This window comes from Monodelphis domestica, chromosome 1 (assembly GCF_027887165.1).
Source record: "Monodelphis domestica isolate mMonDom1 chromosome 1, mMonDom1.pri, whole genome shotgun sequence".
NCBI classification, from domain to species: Eukaryota; Metazoa; Chordata; class Mammalia; order Didelphimorphia; family Didelphidae; genus Monodelphis; species Monodelphis domestica.
The window spans coordinates 342,720,062-342,733,796 of NC_077227.1; positions in this window are offsets into that span (position 1 = coordinate 342,720,062).

The window sequence follows — 13,735 nt, forward strand, 5'->3', positions numbered from 1 at the left end:
AGCAACAATTGTTCTAAGAATGAAGAACACTGATACATAGCACTACCACTGAGGGAAATTTCTGAAAATTTGGCTATGGTGTAAAAAAAATACAGGACAGACTAGTTGGCCATGAATCTTAGAAAACCCTCTACTTCATAATGATTTTTTTGTGTTAGGAATTCAGAATCCGGGGGAATTCTTTCTCTCCTACTATTAATTACTTAATTTTAAACACTCAGTCACAGACCATGTTTTCTTTTCTGCTACATATTTTCTGATGGCTTGGAAACTCATTGGCTAAACTCTTTTGGATGTGTTCTTTTGTCTCTACTAAGAGCTTTCCCATATGTGAAGCTCTCCAATCAGGAATAGATCAGGCCCTGGAATTTTCTAGTTGGTTAAAGGGCAGAGGAAAATATAAGACTATGGAGAGAATGATAAGATTAGATGATCTCACAAAAAAATAAGGCTATCTTTCAGACCATTGTCTCAGCTATGCAAATGAACACAGGTTTACATAATGAGAAGTTGAGAATATCAAATATATTAATAAGAAACCAAGAAAAGGGCAAGTTGATAATTTTAATAGAGATGATAAAATTTAACTTATTGCACCACTAGAAGTCCTTATCAAGTTGCTACTATTTGATTTTGCCAGGCGAGATGCGCTTGATTTTTCACATTGACAAATGTAGAACAGATTTTTGGAAGTTGTGAGTCATTTGGGCTCAATATGAAGAATTTTAATCCATATCTGTGGCAATTCAATTCTGGATGAGAATCCAGGAGCTTGAGTCTTAGATAACTGCTTTGCACTTAATATTAGCTGAATGGGGTTTTCTAAGAAAAAATGACCATTATTTCCTTTATATCTTCCAATATATAGTCTCTTTTTTGAGCCTCAGATATATATATATATATATATATATAATATACATATATACATAATTTCCATTTTTTTTTAGGTTGGGAAATGGAGTCCCAGAGCAATTAAGGGCCTTTCCCAAGAAATTTGTAAGTCTTAAAGAGATATGGAAACCACACATCAAAATACCTATTGATATCTTGCTTTTGTTTCAAAGTTTACAGTGGAGGGCTTATTTATACTCAAAGCAACTTCCCTGTGACTATCCTGCTATTAGATTCAATTGCTCAGGCTTACCTATAAATGCTGTGGCTAGTTGAATACTCTAAGTAGTTGCCTAGAACTATCCCAATTGAAGTTCCCATGACCCCTTCCCTTCCCACAAAATTGATCCTTTAGCCAGAAAGCAATCCCGTTTTGGAAGTCTGGATCCAAAATGTCTCTTAAGAATTGAGATGTAGCCAGCGTGAATTCCCTAAGGGAAAAAAAGTCCCAGGGCCAGATGAATTCTCAAGTGAATTCTGCCAAACCTTTAAAGAACAATTAATTCCAATATTATATAAACAATTTTGAAACATAGCTGAAGAAAGAATTCTATTAAATTCCTTTTATGATACTAATATGATGTTGATAACTAAATCAGGAAGATAAAAAGAGAAAGAAAAGCATAGACCAATTTCCCTAAATATTGATGCAAAATTTTTAAATGAAATATTAACAAGGAGATTATAACACTATATCACAAGGATCATACACCATGTTCAAAAAGTTTTTAAACTTGGAATGTGGTTCAATATTAGGAAAACTCAGCATAATTTATAATATCAATAACAAAACCAACAGAAATCATATAATGAAGTGCAGAAAAAACCCTTTGACAAACTACACTCATTCATATTTTTAATATATTTTATTTTTCCCCAAATTACATATATAAATAATTTTAACATACATTAAAAACATATTGAGTTCCAAATGTTCTCCTTCCCTCTTACTCTCCTCTCACTCACTGTCTCTTCCATCTCTCCCCTCAATCTTATAAAGATTTTACAAGTGCAATGATGTAAAATACTTTTCAATATTAGTGATTTTGTAGAAAAGATCTCAAACATAAAAAAGAAGAAAAAGTTAAATAGTATATGTTTTGGTCTGCACTCATATTCTATCAGTTCTACTAATGGCAGTTTTCATCATGCTTTTCTGTTATTGTCTTGGAACACTGTATTGCTGAAAGTAACTAGGTCATTCACAGTTTTTCATCAAAAATATTGCTGTTACTGCGTACAGTGTTCTTCTGGTTCTGCTCATTTCACTTTGCATCACTTCATGTAAGTATTTATAGGCTTTTCTGAAATCATCTTGCTTGTCATTTGGAATAGCACAATAGCATTCCAGTACAATCATAACCACAACTGTTCAGCCATTCTCTAATTGATGGATATTCTCTCAATTTCTAATACTTTGCTACTACAAAAGGGCTTCAGTAAATATTTATGTACAAATGTGTCCTTCCTCCAGCTCCTTCTTAAAAAAAAATCTCTTTGGGATAAAAACTTGGTAGTGGTTTTGAAGTATAAAAGGGTATTGTAAAGATCAGTGCAAGAGAGGAAGTTGGAGTTTTGCATTAGAGGCTTGAGGGGCAGAGGATGTCCTTTAGAGAGCAAAGCATCATGGGACAGGAGAACAGACCTGGGAACGATCCATATGGAATTCTGGGCTTTTGAAGTGGAGACTTTGACCAAGCAGGACACGTTTTCCTAGCTGAGCATCTCTTTATAGTTCCTAAGCAAGAGATATTTATATATTAAATAGTCAGGGATGGGGATGGAGAAACTCTGGTCAGCTACGAAAAACTGCCAAGGCGAAAGATCTCATTAGGAAAATAATTAGGGATACCCAGTCCCACTTTCCATCCCTCAATCTGCCTTGATTTCATCAATAAATAGATAAACCGCAGTCAGATTTGTCAAGCACTTCTGTTTGAACTTGAGAAGGTATCTGAGAGACAAGATTCAACAGTGCCATTGAGATTCTCCCCCGCTGAGGCAAAGCCTCAACTGAGGTTTGTCTCCAGATTCTCTCTGTGCGGGGGAGTTTGAGGTTACTCCTGCGTTTATTTTATTGAGAAGACTTTTCTTCAACTCTCCATCACCCTTTCTTATCAGGGAACCCCAATTTACCCATGCAGTAGCCATCACCAGTCTCACTCAGAGGAGATGAAAGGAGAGAGGAAGCCAATCTATCTACACTCCTACTCTTCTCCACACTTAGTACCTTCTCCATTAAGTCCTTGTGAACTCCACTAAAATACCATCAAAGACAATGGAAAAGTGCATTTATTATAACCCTACAAACCACCTTTATTACAGGTATATATAATTTTATAGCCTGTTGGGCATAGTTCCAAATTGTTCTCCAGAATTTTTGGATGAACTCACAGCTATCACATCAGTATCTCAATTTTCCCACATTTCCTCCAACATTTCTTTCAAGTTGGCCAATCTGAAAGATGTAAGGTAGTATTTCACAATTATTTTTATATGCATTTCTCTAGTTCAGAGTGATTTAGAGGATTTTTGGATTTTTCATCTGAAAACAGCCTGTTCATATCCTTTGACCACTTATCAATTGGAGAATGACTTATATTTTTACAAATTTGACTCAGTTCTCTAAATATTGAGAAATGAGGTCTTAATCAGAAATACTTGCTAAGAAAAAATATCCCCAGCTCTCTGCTTTCCTTCTAGGCTTCATTGCATCAGTTTTGTTTGCATAAAATGTAAAATATTAATATTTATAATAAATATAATAATCATCTCTTTTTATTGTATTGGCTAATAAATTATCTATTAATAAAATAAAATTTATAATAAAATATCCATTTTTACAACTTATTATGCTACCTATATTTTGTTTGTTCATAAATTAATCACTCAATCTATAGATCTTAGAAGCAAACTATTGTTTCTTTAATTTACTTATGGTAGCAACTCATGTCTAAATCATATACCCATGTTGAACTTATCTTGGTTTATGGTGTAAGATGTTAGTCTATCCCCAGTCTCTGTTATACTGCTTTCCAATTTTCAACAGCAGTTTTTTTTTTTAAATAATGAGTTCTTATCCCAAAGGCTTGGATCTTTTAATTTATTAAATAATAAATTAATATGGTCATTTATTATTACATATATGTATTTAACCTAGACCATTGATTCACTGTTTTATTTCTTAGTCAATGTCAGATTGTTTTGATAGTTCCTGCTTCATAAACATACTTTGAAACCGAGTACTTCTAGGCCATCTCTTGTTATTCTTGACCTTTTGTCTTCCAGATAAATTTTGTTATTTTTATACCTCTATAAATAATTTTTGGGCAGCTTGATTGGTATGATACTGAATAAGTAGTTTAATTTAGGTAGAATTGTCTTATTTTTCTTATATTTTCTTGATTTAATTTTAATTTTTAAACTTTATTTATTTATTTTAAAAGATTTTTCATTGTTCACATGATTTATTCTCTTTCCCTCTTTTCTTCTCTCCCCCATCCTGGCAAGCAATTCCACTGGGTTATACAAATGTTATCATTTGATACCTATTTCCATGTTATTCATTTTTGCAATAGAGTATTGATTTTAATTTTTAAAAATTATTTAAACAAATTATTAATATTTCCCCAATTATTTAGATCTAGATCTACTTTGGAAACACCCATTTCTATTAAAAACACTAGAAAACATTAGAATAAATGGAATATTCCTTAAAATGATAAATAGAACCTTTCTAAAACTATCATCAAGCATTATCTACATTGGGGATAAGCCAGAAGCCTTCAGGGGGTAAATCATGGATGCCCATTATCACCATTACTATTCAGTATTGCATTAGAAACACTACCTATAGCAATAAGAGAAGAAGAAAAATGGAAGGAATTAGAATATGCATTGAGGAAATAAAGCTATCATTTTTTTTTGCAACCATCAAAACAATCTGGTAATAGCTAAAAAATAGAGTAGTAATCAATGGATAGATTAGGCATTCAAAACCTAGTACTAAATGATTCCAGCAACCTAGTGTTTGACCACCCTAAAATCTAAGCTTTTGGAAGAATTCACTATCTGATAAGAACTGTTGAGAAAACTGGAAAGGAGTATGGTAGAACCTAGACATAAATCAACATATTGTGCCATATGCAAAGATAAGGTTTCTCTCTCTCTCTCTCACTCTCTCTGTATGTGTATATATATATATATATATATATATATATATATAAATATATATATATATATATATATAATTTAGAAATAAAGGGGTATACCATAAATAAATTTTGCGAGCACAAAATAATGTACATCAGATCTATGTATAGTAGTAGTCAACCTAGTCAACCGAGGATGACGATTGTCTTTGTGTGTTTTCATCTATGGTGTATAGATGAGTGTGCGCAAAGTCACTTGTGCATGAAGGAGATTTAAGTGGAAAAGTCGATGCACAGAGACAGTTCCACTCTCTCGGTGTTGGAAGCCTGGGTCCATTGGCATGAAAAGTCGTTATACCTGGAGACTTCCTCAGCTGCATTGGATGGCCGTGTTGTCCTTTGTGCTCCAACACACCCTAAACACTCCACAGCACTTTGCTGCATCGCCATCTCAGCCATTGAACCTTCTTATTGGTTTCTTCTGTCTGTTCGGCCGAAGCAGTCTTCACATGCTGGGTGAGCAAAGCCTTAGTTCACCAGGGGTCTACGACCGGATGGCTACCCTCACAAGGTTTAGCCAGCCTGTTGAAGCCGTTGCCCGGGTTGTGGCCGCTGCGCATGCTAGCAGCTACTAGGAGCCACAAGTGAGAGCTGGGTGTCAGGTGAAGGTCAGAGGCTGGAGAGCTGCCCTAAGAGGGCACAACAAGCCCTCCATACCAGAGATACTACCCTTCCCTGAGCACCCAATACACCCCAATCTATGTATAAGGGAAGAAATTATAACCAAACAAGACATTGAGGACATTAAAAGATATAAAATAGATAGCTCTGGCTACATTAAATTAATATTTTTTTCCTGCACAAAGCAAACCAATGCAACCAAGTTTAGAATGAAGACAACAAGCTGGAAAAACATTTTACAGCAAACGTCTCCAACAAAAGTCTCATTTTTCAAATATATCGAGAACTGAGTCAAATTTAAAAGAATACAAGTTGTTCTCCAAATAATAAATGGCCAAAGGATATGAACAGGCAGTTCTCAGATGAAGGAATTAAAACTATCTTTAGTCATATGCAAAAATGCTCCAAATTACTATTAGAAAAATGCAAATTAAAACAACTCACCTCACATGAATCAGACTGCCTAATATTATGATTAACAAGAAAAATGATAACTATTATAGGGGATGTGAGAAAATTAGGAGACTATATACTATTTAAAAAAAAACTCTTACTTTTTGTCTTAGAATTGATATTAATATGTTCCAAGACAGAAGAGCAATAAGGGCTATGGCAACTGGAATTAAGTGACTTGCCCAAGTGACAAGTCCCTAGTTAGGAAGTGTCTGAGGTCATATTCAAACTCAGGTCCTCCTAGCTCCAGGCATGGTTCTCTACACGCTGAGCCATTCAGCTCTCCCACTCCAATCTTTTCTTAGAATTTGCCTCATTGGTAATTTTATCCCTCTCTTATCTTCAATTTTTCTTCTCTTTCCTATCTACTAATATGTTCAGGAATCCCGTATATTTAGGAAACTTTCAACTGACTTTGATCTCCCCTCAAGATATTGCCCTTTAAACCTCCTCTTTGGTTTTTTCAAGCTTCTGAAAAAATGCCTCACTGTCTCCACTTCCTCTTTATCCACTAACTTCTTTAAATCTGACTTTTAACCTCAGCACTGTGGTAAAATTCTTCTCTTTTAAATATTTATTAACCTTTCTTAATGACTAAATGCAATGTTCTTTTCCTTCTTGGCCTCTTTGTAGGTTTAAATATCATTGAATACCTTTTCCTCCTGGATACTCTCTCCTCCCTTGAATTCTATGACAATGTTCTCTCTTGGTTTTACTCCTACCTGCATAGCCACTCTCTATCAGTTTCCACTGTTATTTCTTCATCTATACCCTGTTCTTGAATGAGTGTCTCAAGGCACTGTTCTGGGTCCCATTTTTCCTCTCTTTATATTGTCTCCCTTGTTGAACTTATCAGTTCCTATATGTTGAACTCTCATATCTATGATGGCTACCTATTATACATATCTATCACTAATTTCTTTCCTCACCTCTGGTCACATATTGTCAATTGCTTGATAGACACCAGGATATTCCATTGGCATCATTAACTCAATCTTTTCAAATGGAACTCATCATCTCTTTTTCTAAAACCTCTCCAGACACTTTTGGTTAGCTAATACCACAGACATAGAAAGTAGCAAAGCTATGATTTGAACCTAAGGCCTATGAATATAAATCCAGTATTCTTTCTGGGTGCCATATTGATTCTAAATCTAGAACATTCGAAAGTATCTTGCTATGGAGAGAATGAATATGTTCACTGATGTTCAGAGAAAAACTGATGTTCGGAGAAAAGATTAAAATTCTATGACTTGAACTTTATTATATCATACTTGATTGCTTCTCAAATAACTTCAAGCTTGACAATTTGGAGATCTAGGCTTCTAGACAGAGAAGGAAAATTTCCTGAGCAGTGTGACTCTTGGTGATGAAAGAGGATCACACAGAATGAGGTTCCTGGTGTTGGTAGGGGTAATGGAAAGAGACTAAAGGCAAGACACTGAAAAAGCAAGGAATATGGACTTTATTCTCCGAGATTACTGTGATTTACTTGGATGTTGTGGATCTGAAGGAAAGGTTTATTTATCTAAACAGTACCATATGTATCTCTTCTAAAGAGGGCTAGCAGTATCGCAATGCTAAATGCCTATAAGGGTGTAGTTTGGGAGAAAGAGAAAGTATCTGGAAAAATGGGATGCTGCCATTCTGGCAACCTCAAGTTTGATTCCTTTTTGAGGTATATTCAAAATGTGGGAATGGTGTTGGCAATCTGAGGGATGGGATTCACTAGAAGAGAAAGACTGAACAATAACTTATGACCTATTTTTTTAACCTTTATGTATTTTTGACATTTATTATTATGGTCTTATTGAGTTCTTTTCCTGGGATTTCTGCATGGTGAATAAAAAAGGACTGTTCTACATGCCATGAAAACCAGAGTTTCTGATTTTTTATGGTAATCACCAAGATTGAATCCAACTCATGTGGTCCCAGATCATAGGATATTGGATTATTATTTACAATCATATACTTTATTTTTTCACTCTTCTATGAGGCTTAGTTCCATGAATTAAATTATAAAAGGAGTAGGTATGTTTTAAAGTGACAGACTCATTTTGTTTATTTTAAGTACATATTTGGTTTTTATATCTTTTAGTAATCTTTTGATTGGATTCAACTTTGATATCATTCTCACTTTTCATAATTTTATAATTTATCAATAAAAACGAGAATGACAATAACATTGGTGTTCATAAGGAAAACTCCTTTATTCAAAACATGAATGATTGATTTCAAATATAACATTTTTTCATGGAGACAGTTTAAGTCCCTTTTAATTCTGCCCAGCTTTAAACTCTTCATCATATCTCCTAAAATTAAGTATGGTTTCCAAGTGAAGTTCTAACTTGGAATTATACTAAAACATCTTATTTCCTTTATATGTGTATATGCAAATGTATAATATAAATTATTTACATTTTATATTATAATTTATATATATGTCCCTATATATTTTGTTCAGTCAGTTTTCAGTAGTGTCTGACTCTTTGTCATCCCATTTGGGGTTTTCTTGGCAAAGATACTTATGTGGTTTGCCATTTTTTTCTCTAGATCCTTTTATAGATGAGGAAACTGAGGTATACTGAATTAAGTGATTTGCCCAAGGTCACACAGCTAGTGAGTATTTGAGGCCAGATTTGAACTTAGGAAAATGAATCTTTCTGACTCCAGGTCCATCACTCTATCCACTGTGCCAACTAGCTGCTCCACTTTATGTATGCATATGTATATTATATGCACATACCTGACATCTGATTCAACAACACTAGAAATGAATTAAATTTTCCTTCATCTTATAGATCTTCCTCAAATGATTTTGAAATATAATTTGGATGCAGTAGGTGTAAAATTCTTAATGCATTTGAAAGAGTAATAGAAACTAAAGGCTTTGGTTGAATATAGAAGTCAATTAAACCAGTGAATGAAAGTGATGCTTATAAATACCTTATTAGGCTGAGTAAAAAACTATCAAGGAGAAAGCTGTGCCTGTCTAAATAGAGACTTACTAACAACCTAAAATAAAAGTTTAGTGAGAAGAATACATTCAAAGTAATTGAAATCTACTTAATGCAAGTCATAACATACATTTTCAGGAAATATAAAATGGACTATTGCATATTTGGAAATTTATCCTACCTTATTTCCATACAATATTAATGAAGCATAAAGCCCATCACATTAAAGCAGCTATGGAAAGTTGAATGATTCTTTCTCCCAAAAGAGTACTAGATATTTTCAGAGCAAAGATAAAGGTTAAACACTGAGAAAAGATACTGTGAGAACAATTAGACTTCACCGCATTGAGCAACGGAGAAAGGATAATTACAAGTAGGTGCCGTAGGACTTGTTGAAAGTAACTGCAAGCAATTTACCTTCCAATGAAATCTAAGAAACAGCATTTATTTAAGTATAGAGTCAAAAGTAGGCAGAAGAAAATATCAGAATTCTTGGGGATGGGAAAAGGTGAGGATTGCCTATTGTTTACTAAGATTATATTGATGATGCTTTCAGTAGGCTTATAGAGGATATGTTTACATCTGCATACGTTTATTCAATCAATACAAACAGTAGTTCACAGTGCATTAACAATAAATTAATCATAGCAAGATAGTGACTTATACCAGGATTATTTCTATATGAACTCCATCATGAAATATATATAAGTACTCATGAATTTTTTTGTATGTATATTTACATATCCACAGTTTGGTATAGAAATTCACAATACCCTTCATAGAAATAGGAGAGGAAGGGAGTAAGAGAAAGTGGGGGAGGTGGAAAGAGTGAAGGTGTATTAAGAATATATAAACACACACATGGACATATACATATACACACACATATATACATACAAACCCACACAGATAGACTCACAGACACACACACACACCCCTCATGTATTTCTCTCCATCCAGTCTTACATTTTCCCCATGTCTTCTTTTCAAAGAAGGATATTTGAATAGCTTAACTCTTTTTAAGGTTATGTTAAGTGTGCTGTGAAGTGTTCTAGTTCTGCTCTCCCCTCCTTACTTTTATCCAACTCCTGAATACAGATTTTTACCTTTTCTTTCCTTTTAACTTCACCTTCATATTGGACCATTTGATGTTAGTTTGTTTAGTTTATAACATCCCTCACTTATCCTACCTCCTAATCCATTCTCTTTCTTTCCCTTCTCTTTCTTCCAATTTCCAGTTTGAGCTTAATGTATTACCACATCAAACTCTTCATGTGTATGAATATAAGAGCACACGTGAGTATGTTTAATCTTCCTTTGTTTAGTTAATATTAAAGTGAATTTCATTCCTTCCACATTTCCCTCTGCATTATTTAACTTTGATTCCATGCACCATGATTATATAATCTCCCCTCCCTTCTTCTTTCCTAGTATATATAACACTTGCTTTCCCTTTTGATTTTCTTTTACCACCATCAAAACAGAGCCAAGACACTTCAATTCTATCTATTTGTCCTATTTAACTACCTCTATGACCTTTGTACACATAAGGGTTAGAAAGGAAGACTTGTTTCTCCTCCTCCATCAGTTAACAATCACTTTGCTACCCTATAGGTCCCTGTTCAAGGGATCATATGTATTAACTTTTCTTCTTATTTTTTGACTCTCATTTTTGTGATTCAAAACTTTATTAAATTCTAGTCCTTTTATTAGGAATATCTGAATGCCTTCTATTCTGGAAAATCTTGGTGTGACCAATGGACATTTGGGGATCCTAAGGCCCTTCCAGGTATCCAGTAAGTCAAAATCATTTTCAGAAAGATAATAAAATATTATTTGATTATTACAATATTCTTATTTCAAACTACATATCTACTTGAGGACAGATTTTCTTCAAATAGCTAACCAAAAAACCTTTCGCAAAAGATTGAGTGCAGAAGCATACATGGGAATATATCTGTCTTCTTTAAGTCAGCTTTGGATACATTTGCCAAAATGTATAATACAATAATGACATTCTTCTCAATAGTTTTTGTTTGTTTTGGAAATTAAGCTTTTCAGTAAAAGTGTTATTTATATCAACCCATTATAGGTTTATTATTATAACCATTAGATGAATTAATTAATATTTAATTTTTTCACTTTCTAATATCATAAATATCGATAGATATGATCCACATAAACAACCTTCTTTAAGACCTCAGTAATTTGTGTATGTTTCAAGACCTCAGTAAAAAGTGTATGATGGAGTCCTAAGACCAAAAAGTTTGCAAAATACCTATTTATTCCATCAATAATCCATTTTAAATTCCTATATAATTATGTTTGGAGTTCAGTAAGTCATTCTTGATTATAAGACTTTCCCCTTTTAAAATATTATATTCCAAGATTTCCTTTCCTTTACATGGGCAGTCATCACATATTTTGTGATTCTGTCTAGATCTTTGGTATTTACTTTTCTTTCAATGTTTTTTTTCCTTCTTTGATCTAGGAGATCTGGATTTGGGGCATGGCATTTAGTATATTTTTGAGTTACAGGAAATGACTGTTGCATTATTTCTATTTTTACTTTACTCTATAATTCTAAAAGATCCAGGGAGTTTAATTCATGATTTCTTAAAGTAGGCTATCCAGATTTTTTCTTAGTTTTTAGTTTTAAAGAAACTCAATGACTGTTAAATTATCTCTCTTTGGCCAGTTTTCTAGGTCAGTTGTTTTTGACAGTGAATATTTTATATTTTTGAATATTTTGATTTTGTCGTAATTTTTATTGTCTCATGAAATCATTGATTCCTGTTTTATCCATTTTAATTTTGAGGGAATCTTAATTGAATACAATATTTCCCCTCCTGTTCCATGATAATTATTCTTCTTCCAGATAGTTCTCCAATGATCAGATTTCACTCAATATTTTATAACATTTTATTTTTATCTTTTGCTTCATCATTTTTAGATATTCATAGATCTTGTGGCTCAGCCATTTTATTTTCTCAGGGGCTCTTGTTTTTGCAGTTTTTTCTTCTTCTTGGTATTCCTCTTGGGAAGCTTTTACTTTATAATATTTATTTATAGTATTTAATATCTTCTTCTACTCACTAACGTAGTAAACTTCAGTTCACAATTTATGATTTAGGTGCCAGAGCTAGGCTTCTTCTACTCCTACAAATTTGGATGGGATAATTAGGTTCTGTTTGGTCTTGATAACTATTATTTAGACTCTTACCTCTGACTTTCACTTTCACAGACAATATCTGTACTCAGACCACTGGCAAGTTTCAGATCCCTCTGGCTCCTCCAGTTTCAGAGTGCTTTTAAATGCCCATTAGAGTACCTCATGTCATACTACTACTGACTGCCATACCCTTCTTATGTGTCTTGGACACATTGTGATCTCCCAGCTCTATCTCTGGGATTATAATTGCCAAAGCATTGCATATTTCCACACCCTCCCAACTGTTCCTGAGTTTTTACTGTAGTGTGTGTTCAAGGAGGACTAGCACCTCTGATGTGAGGGCTTGCTAAACCTTTGCAGGGCTATTAATTTACTTGTGAAATCTACATTTTGTCTAACTCTCACCTGTGGCTCCAAAAAGTTATTGAATGAACAAAAGTTACACTTTAGTAAAGTCATCTTGGCAAATGAACTAAACCAGGATGAGAATAATTGATGAGCCACAAACCCATTGCTGAATTAGTGGGCTATATACCCTAACCATGTGAAAATTTCCCCAGGTGGAATGGGCAGATGAGATCAATTTATCCCAATGACCATGAAAGCAACTGAAGCAAGTGCCATGGAGTACTTAGAGCTTGGTCAAACAACAAAGATACCAAGGTCATCCGCAGCATCTTGGGACATTGCCAGACATTTTGACTTTTGTTTTGCTACCAGGTTTGGATGATTCTGGAGGAGAGAGTGAAATTGATGACTTTGTGCAACTCTACCTCATTTAAATCCAATCCATGAATAGTGAAGACATTATTCTGTGATGTCATAGGTCCTATTCAAAAGGAAGGACAAACATTACCATCACTGAAGAAATGAAAGGAGGCTACATAGGACTGGGGACTGTTTTGTAATTTTCTTTGTTTCATGAGTTCTTTTGTCCAAAAAATTATCAAATGGCCCGCTTTCTAGTGATAAATCCCTTCATACTTAGTTAGGTTATAAAGAAGCTTTGAACTGTTGCTAGGACCACACTCAAAACTTTTCCATTATGGTAGATTCAGATTGCTCTTGTACACCATTGACATAGCCTTTAACACACAGTACTATTTCTTCACAATGATTCTGCATCAAAGATGTAATCTGAAGTCTTGATTATATGCATATAAGCCTTATATTTATAGGAATAAAACTTTAAAGGAAACATTTGAAGTATTTACTATTCAAATATAAACCTTATTTTTGTTTTTTACATTTTTTATTATATACTTAGCAAACCACCATTACCACCAAAAAACATTTAACTAAACAAATGCCTAAAAAAATTATTTGAAAATTACAAACTTCACATTTTTTACAATTTGTTTAAAGTATGTAAATTATATTTGCATGATAATAAAACATCTTCTGCTTTTGAATTTTTTTTTGTTTGTTTT